General features: G+C 45.5%; 1 long non-coding RNA gene across 1 annotated transcript in view; it reads right to left on the reverse strand.

Moving 5' to 3' along the window:
• The window catches only part of LOC146870085 (uncharacterized), a 179,326-nt gene extending 167,550 nt beyond the window's left edge, over positions 1-11,776 (reverse strand). Inside the window, exon 1 of the long non-coding RNA XR_014969086.1 lies at positions 11,560-11,776. This is a non-coding gene — a long non-coding RNA (uncharacterized LOC146870085). The remainder of the gene's footprint in view (positions 1-11,559) is intronic.
• Between the last annotated feature and the right edge of the window lie 394 nt (positions 11,777-12,170).

Genomic DNA, 12,170 nt, shown 5'->3' on the forward strand with positions numbered 1-12,170 from the left:
CAGCATCTGGATCTTCAGAAAAGGAGTCACAACGAACGTGGAAAAATTATGAATGAAAGAAAGATCATCATCCGCTGCTGTACCCTCCCTATTCTACTAGCCGTTTTATAATAAAACAAGTCACAGAAGATACAAATTTAAACTTTAGAGCCGTCGTGATTGGCTGGTTGAGATCGTACGACCAATATTTCACGATTTTCAGTACAGTTCGAGGGGTGAGGTCATTGGTTAGCGAAGTATCGACTTGTTCCGGTTTACTGTAAGGTTGATTGTTCCCGTGTCTTGGCGAGTGTCCCATTTCGTCTCCTTGACCGGGGACAGTTTGTGCAAAGGTCGCTACGAGGTTTAGGAGATCTCTTGCACATGCGCAGCTCACTTCGCGCCTCATGAGACAGTGGCCACTTCTGCGTGTGTCGACAGCGGCCATATTGGATTTAGGCCCAAACGCCAACTTAAGCTAAACAAACACAAAATAATAATTAATTCATGGAAATGGTGATCCTAATGTTAACTCCTTGCTAATCCCCCTATGTGCTTGTATTTATCTAGCATATAGCGACATTTAAAGCAATTATATTCACCTTTTTCGATCCTCCCCAAGGGTGCAACATCACAAAGCAACGTATATCATGCAGTATTCTATTACTACATATACTATTGTTAATATGCGTACAGATTTTAGTTATAAGAGTTATTTAGCCATGCAATTAGCAAATCCCATGTGTATTTTAGTATTAATAATGTTGATTATTATACATGCAACACTCGTTTAATAATATTATAATTAATCGATTATATAATTAGTATTTCCATGCAAAAATAGAGGAGGTATACAACATTTTGCACTACCTGCTCCATCACAACGTACCTTTTTGACTAAACTTTTAAGACTTTTTGTCTTCCATTTTTGAGTCTTTGACTCCTGGTGCAACGTAGGGATGCCTGAATTTAAATCCTGTGGGGCCTGTCGCTGTATGATGTCAGTGGCCGACCTCCATGGCGTCTGTCTCTACTGCCTGGAGCGCGACCATGACTCCTGGTCATGTTCCGACTGTCTGGCCATGGCTTTGAAGGCCTTGCGTGAGCAGTCCCGCAAGCTGCTGGAGGCCCGGCAGTCGTCCCTGTGCCGTTCGAGGTCTAGGGATCGTTCAAAGGACCGCGCGCGGAGCCATCACCATCGCTCCTCCGGGTCGAAGTCTTCACACTCTGAATCGGGTAAGGGACGTCATAAGAAGTCAAAGAAGCGTTTCCGCTCTCCGACGTCCCCCCGTCGGTCTCCGGACGTGGATGTGGGGGCCGGGGGGCCCACCCCACGGCTCCTTTGGAGCCTGTGAGTCCCGCGGCCTACCCACCTTATCCGGGTCCGTCCGGCGGCAAGATTTTCTTGCTGCCATGGATCGCCTTTTCAGGCCTCGGGCTCCCACCAGCGCGCCTTCGGGTCCCGCGGTCCCAGCTGAGGGCCCTCCCTTGCCTCCGGCTCCACTTCCGGCGCAAGGTCCTCCGCCAGCAGCTCCCGCCCCGGCACCGCCCTCTGCTCCGCTCCCGGCGCCGCAGTGGGTTCCGTTCATTCCACCACCGCCCTTGCCTGGGTTCCCGGACAATATTGTTCCTGGTTGGGACCCTAATTGGGACACTGAGCCGGACCGGCGCCATTCGACCCTTTCTATTCCCCTGTTCCTCCCCCACCGCCGCAGCCTGTTCCACGGGCAGTGTCCCCATTCCTGCATCTAAATCTGTATGGCAAATCCCAAGACTCATGTATTTATACCAGTTCCAACGCTTCATACTTGCCTAGCTAGGTTTACTGTAGACAGTTTTGAAATTAGAATGTCGTGACTGGCAGTGTAATATGGCCATGGATTAACCATTCTGTGGAAGGTGAATCAGCCACAGTAAAAGGTAATTGGTCCAATTTTTCAATGTGCAGCATTGTAAATGTTGCATCTCTGTGTGCCCTTATGGTCTGTCTTTGTTAGATTGTATGCAGAAAACAGTCTAACTGCTGATATATCGCCAGGGCACGTGACCAGAGCGCAACGAGTAGCGTCGAGCTCTTCAATAATAGAATGGATCGCAATTGCGATTGTCCATATTGTAATGTAGACAAATCCTGTTCAATTATCTATTGCAGAAGACACAATGTTGCCCAATGAATGAATCCTGGACGATAGTATGGTCATACCATTGTTGACCACTGCCAAAGCCTTTTCTAGGTCAAACTTGTCACTCAGTCAATCCCTCAGCAGCCTCCTGCTGGGATATTTTTCATACCTCATTGTAAACCGCATACAAGAAGCGCTTTTGACGTGGCTTCTGGGACCTAAAAAAATCCATGTAATCTGATAGTAAGGACAAGGGTTGTTTTACCTTGGAGTGTGTTAAGGTTTTTAGCCACTCTAGGCATAACTTCCCAACCCTGTAAGATGTCACCACCCGTGTATTCTTGTTGTACGTACTGTTGGTCAGATCTATGGATACTAAACCCTTTGGTGGCAACCTTGAATCTTGACTGACACCTATTTGTCTAGATAGGCCAAACCAACCATCCCTTCCAATTGGGGTCTGATAAATTATAAGAACCATTGTGCATTACGACATCCAGTGTATCCTCACTATGTGGTGTGTAGTTTTGCCAACCCTCAAAGTGTGTAAGTAATGGAATCCAAGGTGTGTTCAAATCCTTGATCTTGGCTAGCCCTAGACAGGAAGTCTGTTGCACTGTATCGTTCAGGAAGATTATCTGATGTGGTATTAGGCACGCTCTAAATAAGGCTTCAGTTCCCTGAACTTGCCAATCTTTAGTCCCCCAGACCGATTTGGTCTCTGTAGTGTCCCTCCAAAAGCAGAAACCCTGTAAAGACAGTTGGGGGAAAAAAAGAAGCAGAGTACATCAGCTTAGTTTTAGTGAGCATATTTTGTTTGCAGGTGTAGGTGCAACCTTATAATAATAATAATAATAATAATAATAAGAGGTTGGGTCTGAAGTGTAAAACCCAGAAAAATAAGCAAACTTCTGTGCAAACGTTTGTGAACTACCTTTCGGTGGTGTTTGGCAATGTTCCCATTCATGGTAAGTGAAAACATTACATGGGATACTTGCTTTGTGCAAGAAATGGTGACCATAGTAATGGTAAGAAAGCATGGTATCATCGTTAGATGTACCATCATACAATGAATCACTTGAAAATGCAGCGGATTGTTCTAAATCAGACAATATAGTATTTACAGCTTCAAAGTCGCAATCATCAAAGAAAGTACTGTATGTGATGATATCGCTTTAAGAAATTTTAATAAGCGTGATATTTCTAAAAGTTCAGTAGAACCATATACATCATATGAAACTGTCCCATACTATTCATTCAGGAACCAGAACTGCCGTAATGTTTACTAAGGACAGGTCTCTTTGTTCATGCCGTGATGATGCATGCAGTTTCAGAACCAAGTTCACATGTTGTACTTCTGTGCGTTCTGGGAGATAATGTCCATTCAGGAGCAAGAAAAAGACAGTCACTACACCTATCCAAAGGACTAGGAACAGTAGACCAATAGAAATCCAGAGCTATAGCCAGGGAGGAATAAGAGAAGTTTTTTTCAGCCAAAGGTAGAAATCACAAATTTGTTGTTTGTGGGAAACAGGTGGTGGCAGTAACTCGGGTTCACATGGATCCAATGAGAAAGTATCAAAATAGCCAGACGCAGTTCGATCTATCTTTAGTAGCTCAGCAGGTTCTGTAGAACTGGCAGATGACTCGTTTCGAGACAGATTTACATCGATGTCGGTATTAGGCCAAATTGAGATCTGTGTTTCATTTGTACTTTGTTGCTGCTCTATTTCAACTGGTACGAGTTCCATTCCATTGTTGGTAACTCCTTCACTTCGTAGAGTAGAATCTTCAAAGGTTATTAATCTTTCTGTTTGAACTTCCTGTATGGTAGCGAGAGGAGAACTGGTGCTACCCAGGAGCCTACGCGGCCTACTATTGAGTATCAGCCACATAGTGTGGATTGATCCGATCAATTGAGATGAATCTCTTTTCTTTCTTGCCAGCAAGAGGTGGAAGAAGTACTGTTGTTGTTCCTTCGATAGCCAGGACAGGTACAGGCACTCTGTAAGATGGCCGAAATTCTTTTTTTCCTCGACAATCTTTTCTCTGACCAGGTCCCCAATCTTCGGGACCCAGGCAGGTCCTGCAGGAAGAGCTTTCACTTCCTCAGTGGTGGTGCATTTTTCTTGGACGTTGCTTAGTAATGCCCGGAATTCATTGACGTGCCTGTAAAACAGCCAAATGATCATTGATGACAAATGGTTTTTCATCCGCCACTGTGCTATAAAGCCTGTATGACACTCAGAAAGGTACGGGACAGAGGGGTCCGACAGCGCTGGGAGGAGGATCTGGGGCATTCCCTGACAGACAAGGAATGGACATTCTGTCTTGGCCAAATCCAGAAAATATCCCTGAATCATAAGCATACGCTCCTTCACCTTAAATGTATCCATAGGATCTAAATCACTCCCCGCCAAGAAGCCAGGTTTGACCCTTCCAAGCCATCTAACTGCCCCAAATGCAACATGCAAGACGCTGACTGTGCCCATATGACCTGGTCCTGTCCTCAGGTACAACCGTATTGGATGGAAATTTTCCAAACAATAGCGAAAATTATTGATGCCCCTCTTATCCCCTCTCCGCAATTAGGACTACTGGGGTTGGTAAACCGTGTTAAGCTCTGTTACCGGAGGTTCGTAGCTATTGCCCTAATGCTTGCAAAGAGAGAGATAGCTGTACATTGGGGGGCAAAAACTATGCCCAAAAAAACAGCATGGGCACACAGTATGGCCTATTGCAGTCGGCAAACTGAGATCTATGCCACACTCCAGCCTACAACCTCAAGACCTCGAGATATATGGTGTGTATATCGCACCTACCTACAACAAACACTCAACGCTTCCCAGGCCCGCCCACCCACCGAATCCACAGGCAACCCCCGAGAGTGAAGAGACCGGGTTGGCTCATAACACTGGTTGAATTTCTGGTGTAGTGTGTCTCCTTCCACTACCAAACACATCACCACGGCAAATGCCCGAGCAAACACACTCTAATGTGTCATGTGCCCTGCCAGTTAGAGCAACGCGCAGTAAACCTGAAGCAAGGAACCCCTCAACCCTTCTCTCCCTTTTTTCCAGATGTTCTTTTTATGATTATTGTGTTTTATTTTTTCATAGGTTTTAATGGACGATTGATTTGTGTATTTGTCCCGCCAATGGTATTGTTTGATTGAAAATTGGATTGTAATGTCTTTATCTCAATAAAACCTTTTAAAAAAGGAAGTCGTCATATCAAAAGGCGCATCATGTTTTCCAGAAAAGTTCTTCCCTTCTCCATCAGCAAGGTTAAGTGTTAAAAAGAACGAGTAAACATCGACCCCCCAGTTCGACTCATTCATTACCTACGAGTGACCATTTTCTGTTCAGGTGAAACAACTAAACTCCTGGAATAAGTAGCCCAGTAGCTCGTCTTTGTTTTTTTTCTTATTAACTCCATGGATGTCTGCGTGCCTAAGACACATTGTAACTCGCCACGTATGCTGCAGGATGGGCTGAGGCATCACTGATAAGAATTCGGTGCCATTTGGACGGGCACAATAACTCAGTATCACTGTAAATGGTCCCTTGGTCATTTCTGCAAAGACAAAAATCTCTTCTGCGATGTTAATTTGTGAGTAACTGACCTCTTTTCGGTCTGTAATAACACATGCTTCCCTGATGAGATGAGGAGCCAACATGGGTCTCGGCTTTCAACCTAAACCTCTTGGAACTTTGTGCAGTTGACCTAGTGCTGAAGTAACTTCAGATTAATTTTATTTGTGTGATTAATTAAAATATTTGAAAAAAGAAAACAAAACAAAGTTGAAAATCATTGTCCAAAAGCTTATACAGTCATAAACTCACAGTAGGTCATAAATGTTCACAGACTAAAACGCTGCTAAAAGTTTGTGCCATTAGAAGTTGTGATAAAATGCATTCTGTCCAGTTAATCGGGGTTCAGGAGTAAAATGCATCTATACTGTACTATGCTCTTTTTTAGTTTTAACTATATTTTATTTGTTTCAAAATATAAAAAGACAGACAAAACTGTTATCTCACCTACATCCAACAGCCGGTGAGGGGTAATAAATATGGCACAGGTATGTGAACTTAGGGAGGACGGAGTGGGTGTTGGGAGGGAGTGGAAGGCTGCGCTCAAGTGTCCAATGGTAGGGAAGGGAAAGAAGAAAAGGAAGCAGGGAAGAGAAAGGGGCTAAAGCTCGTCGATCACTGCCATCTCCAGAGGCAATCAAGTAGCATAGTACAGAGCAGGGGACGCATGAGTCCATGTTGTGTGTCACAGCTGTGAGACGAAGTGTTCGTAGGTACGCAGGACATGTTAACTCCCTGAAGTTCTGCACCACAAATTTTGCCAAAGTATGGGAGCCTGTATTTCACAGATGCAGTCAGTTTTTCCTTGCCAAGAAGTTCTCAGTTTATAGAGCCAGTCGGTATGAGTTGGCGCTGTCTCTGTTCCCCATTTCGACAGGAAGACTTGCTTGGCGGCACACACAGCTAGTGATGCCCTTCCCCTTTGCCAAAGGAAGGGGATACGTCATAGCATTGGGAAGTCCTAGCAGGTCATAACTGTGAAATCGAGGTGTATTGGTATCATACAGTCTATCAATGTCTGCCAACATGTCAGCCCAGTAGCGGTGCTGTTTGGCGCAGTGCCAAAGGTGAGTAAGTGTGCCTGTCTGTCCACATTTGCGCCAGCATTCATCATCGACACCTAGTTTCCATTTGACAGCACTAGCTGACGTGTAATACCAATAATGTGTTATTTTGAGTACGGTCTCCTTCCTGAAAGCGCTGCTCGCCGAGCCGTGGGACTCGTGCAAAATGTCTGACCATTCTTTGTCTGCGAAGGAATGCTCGCATTCTAATTCCCATCTCCTTTGAGCTAGGGATTTGCTGGAGTTTGGTAGGGTGTTGAGAAAGGTATAAATGTTGGAGAGGAGGTATTTATCATGGAGGGTAAGAGGCCAGGGCCGGACTGGGAACTGAAAGAAGCCCTGGCAAATTTTGCCCGATCAGCACCTGTCCGGCGCGTAGCGAGCGAGCGCAGCGAGCATGGCCGACAACTACTAGGGGGGTTTGGGAGGGTTCTAACCCCCAAGAAAATTTTGGAAAAAGACAGACCAATATGGTGAATTTTACAGCATATTTTTCATTACATATTCAATTGTATCAACTTTCAAAGCACAGTAAATAGTAGATGATGACCTTAAAGAGCACCAGGTTACCCACCCAGTCATATGTACCCATAGACATTCTTATAGAGAGCACCAAAAATACACAAGTAGTGAATCAGAAAGAACAAAGTAAGTGAGACCAGCCCCCATATGGTGTGTAGTGAGCAAGCGCAGTGAGCAACCACTACTAGGGGGAGTTTGGGGGGTTGTCCCCCCAAGAAAATTCTGTAGACAGAAAGGCCAAAACAAAGCATTTTTCAACACATTTTTCATTACATATTAGTTTGTATTAACTTTTAAAGCATAGTAAATGATTACCTTATGGAGCACCAGGATACCCAGTCATAAATCACAGACATTCCTACAGAGAACACTAAAAAATGAAGTGTCGAGCATGAAACATGAATTTAAATATAACCAATGTATTCTTCTTATAAAATAGTATGAAGACATTTAAAAATGCACTTAAAACAATTGTGCAAAGGTTGTCACACATTAAGCACTGACGTGATGTCACACATGAGCAAACAGGCCACTGAGGCCAGAAGATGTGGAAATGTCACACATAAGCACCTAGGCACTGAGGGCAGACACTGTGAAAATGTCACACATAAGCATCTGATAACAAGCACCTAGGGCATAGAGGCCAGAAACTATGGAAACGTCACACCCAGGCCTGGTCACACCAGGCCAGAAAGCATGGAAACGTCACACATAAGCACCCAGGCCAGTAAGCATGGAAATGTTGCACATGATCCTCCAGGTCACTGAGGCCAGAAACTATGGAAATAGCACAAATAAGCACCGAGGTCAGGAAGCATGGAAACATCACACATAAGCACCCAGGCAGCCAGAAAGCATGGAAATGTCTCACATGACACCCTGGCCAAAAAGCATGAAAAATTCACACAAAAGCACCCAAGCCAGTGGCACTGTAACACTTTTACGAGTGTGGGTGCTGCCATCAATGTTGCCTGTACATCACTAAAGTCAACTCAGGGGATTGTGAAAAATTCAAGAATCACACAAAGAACAAGGGTAGCAATTGAGCCTCGCCTATTCCTGGACATATAAAACTTAAAAATATATGCCAAACCATTTAAATGCACTGCACCCTGCCTTATGGACAGGGCTTGCGCTAGTGGTGACATCCTGGTGACATATGTAGTAAAAGGGAACATTTTTAGGCCTGGCAAAAGGTTGCCAGGTCAAAATGTCAGTTTTACAACTGCACAGGCAATGGCAGGCCCTGGCCGGGACACATGTTTAAATAGGCTACTTAAGTGGGTGGCACAATAAGTGTTGCAGGCACAGTAGCAGCATTTAATTTGCAGTCCCTGGGTACACGCAGAACCACATTTCTAGGGACATACAAGTAAATTAAATTTTCCAATTCGGTGTAAGCCGATTTTACCATTAAGAACGTTTTTAAATCTAATTTATGGACGTTTGATATTTGTATTTTTTCTTTGTTATATGCTTTATCTGTTCTCTTTTATGGCCGGAATTGGACCAAAAAATACATATTTGAATACAATAATCTTTAGGGTAAGTAGATGATGTAAAGGTAAAAATAATAACATTTTCCATGATGATGCAACGGCAGGCGATGTACTGGATGTGCTGCTATAATTGTAGCCCAGTCCAATTGTACTCGGCATAATGCCATCCAATCATAGACACTTCGGACCAGAAAAAGAAAGGCCCGGCAAAACATCTTGTTTGGTTGGTATAAAGCACTGCCCTAGGTTCAAAATAGAATGAAGAGTAATCACTGATGAAAGTGAGGGCAGGGCGGCTAGCAGCCTCCCCGACTCCTTCATATGCTTTGGAATGAAGCTGTTTAGTAAAAAGAGGATTTTATTGGCAAAGTATGAGTTTTGAACAGCAGTGTTTGTCTGCATGACTGTAACTGAAAACTACAAACTAATAACGCATATGCACTTTAGAGCTAAGAGAGTCTAGTCTTTCGTGGACAGAATGAGCTAAAAGTAGCATCAAGTGCTAAGCCGTCACTTTTATTGCCTACTACGTACCAAGTGATAAGGGAAGAAGACAGTGACACCAAATAACACCCCTCCCTGAAATGTGTCAGGGCCACAGTAGCGAGTACCAGTTACATAAGTAGGAGAACGAAGCAGCCTGCATTTACCTTCGTTCTCCATCTACTTGAATCGCGGCCTGGCTGCCCGCACTATGAAGTTGCGCTCCGCGCACCAAATCAAAAGTTGTAAACATGATGCTGACGGTGACAATCATCATGATTAAAATTTCTGATTTATTGCCTTCAGCCAGCCACGGGCAGCCTCAACGGTGCGCAACTCATGTCACCTGACCTCGCTCCGCTGCTCACAATCAAATCCCCAATCCACTGCGCAGATTAGAACCGGGCCAGCCTCCGGGCCTGCGCCTATAATACCTTTTGCTTTGTTTTAATCCCGTTCCCGGCCCTGTCACGACGCCCGTCCACTGCCAGTGCCCACTGCCCTGATTCACCTGCTGCGGGCGGCAGTAAGCCAGGGGGGCTAGAAATAACTAAATTATGTCCGCAATGGTGGTGCCCCTGTCTCTGTCGTCTTTGGGATGCCTCAGCAGTCACGCGCACTTTTAATTGCGCGAGCCCCAATGCGCATGCTGCATGACCCACCAGCCCCACCCTAAGGGTGAACTGAAGAGTGGCGCGCAGACGCGGCGGCCGAGACATCTGCGCGCTGTCGCACCTCCTCCTGATTATAAAATTTACCTGGCTGCACCGGTCACGGACAGTGCACCACTGCAGTTGGGCTTTTTCCCCGCACCACGGAGCGGAGACAAGGAGTAGTAGTCTGTTTGAACTCCGCTGCTCTGCAGCGGAGGTCAGACAGATAGTCGGACTGGTCTGTGACTCTCTCTGACTCACGTCACCATAGCTGCCAAGGTTTCAGATTCCCACGTGTGAAATTTTCATAATTTCAGTATAATTATGAGTGACATTTTAACGACGAGTAACACTTTCTCACGAGCAAAATCAAGCAATGAAGACGAGGGAAACATATAAAGTTCAGAAATGACACCCATTGGAACTCCAAGAAGATCTTAATACTGCAGCACATCACAAAAAATCATTGCCAGTCTTTGGCCCCGCCTGCCAGCATTCAATCAGGAGAGCATCAGGACTCCAGGGCCTATGTCTGTCCACATGAGGTAGGAACCTCAGCCCAACAGGAGGGATGTTTGAGGACCCAACATGAAAAGGACAATTTACACACAGGTCCAGGCATCTCAGCTGACTGACACTCAGCTGCCTGTCACAGATTGTCAGTCAGCTGACTGGCGCGGGGACAGGCTGAGCACCATTTTGCATTATCCCCGCAGCCTAAGGCAGGCGCAATAATCTCCCCTACAACATAGCAAAGCCTGTCAGAAACCTGTTAAAATTACCCCCCACCCCTCAGCCCCGGCAGTTTTGAGAAATAAACTGCAAACTTAAGGTGGCCAGAATTTAAATACACGCTCGCCACAGCCAGGGCCACAGCCGGCAGCCATGCCAGAGGACAATGCAGAACTTCTGAATGAGTCTAATACATTACGACCGGACCCGCACCCTACTGACTGCAGGCAGCTGCCGATCACGTGTCTGCGATATGGCGAGTAAATGAATATATGATGTCCCGGGGCCGTGAAAAAATGGTAGAAATGCAAACAGGCGACACTTCAGCAAGCAAGAAAGCCTGTTTGTTATCATAGTAACAAAGTAACATGCAACATGAGTACAATCTAATTAGCACAGTCCCCTCTGTACACCCTAGTGGCTGATTTAATGCAAAATAGTTTTTTTTACGTGCTGCAGGCAGCGAGAAATGTGTAAAATAAACTGCCTCCTTTCTTAGGTTATTGAAACAACTGCATTTGTTTGCACATTTATCTCCTACTTAATTCCAACAAACAACTTTTTAAACAGATCCGCATACAAGCATATGGCGATTGTTGTTCTCGAATATGTATTTTCCGAAGAGATATTTACCAATGCGCTTAAAAGCATCAAAGTGAGGGATTCAGGATATCGATGCTACGACTAATTCAAACCTTATTTTTCATATTTACATTTAATCACGGTTTTATAGGGGTGCTGTGCGAAGACAATCCACTTTCAAGACTGGACAGCAGACTCTATCCCTGTTTCCCAGCACTGGTCTTTTACAGGCCGGCGCAAGACCGAAGTGTTCCTACATTGGGCCGTCACAAGACATGATCAGGTCGATATTAAACTCCACTGACTCGATCTCTGTGAGTGTGACTTACCAACTTGCAGAAGGACTCACTCCCTTCCGTGGTAATTTAATCGGCGCGGCCATGGGTCAAATTTAGTGCAGCTGCTCAGACAGCTGAGACTTGCAGCAGCAGGGGCGGCCAGAGGTGCGAGAAGACAGCGCTGCCTGCGAGCTGGGATCATGATTTATTTGAATTTTCCGCAAAGAAGCCCAGCGCCTCAGCCTCCTGCCTCCCACAAGTGAACTCTGGCAGCAGCCAGCAGGACGTGACGTCAGGTCCCCGCCGAGCCTAAATCAGTGTTGTTACACAACCTGAGTGGCTGCGTCATGTCTCGGTAGCAGCCATTGGGCACTACCTCGACCTGACGTCATCAGACATTAGGCAGCAGAGCGAGTGCCCTGGCCCCCAAGCCTGCCGGAGCAGCACACACACAGCGCGCGCCACTGCCAGCTGCCCAGTAAGACTCCACAGTTTAAACTTGGCAGCCGAGCGCTTAATAAAACAGCATGTCTTCGTGATACTTGGCATGACTGCATCACGGACCAAAACAAAACTGGCCCCCTGTCAAACAAGCATTTGCAATGCAACAGGTCTCGCATTTAAGCAAGTTCGAGCTATGGGCATTGTAAATGACAATGTCT

Source organism: Triturus cristatus, chromosome 1_1, assembly GCF_964204655.1.
Source record: "Triturus cristatus chromosome 1_1, aTriCri1.1, whole genome shotgun sequence".
Taxonomy (NCBI): domain Eukaryota; kingdom Metazoa; phylum Chordata; class Amphibia; order Caudata; family Salamandridae; genus Triturus; species Triturus cristatus.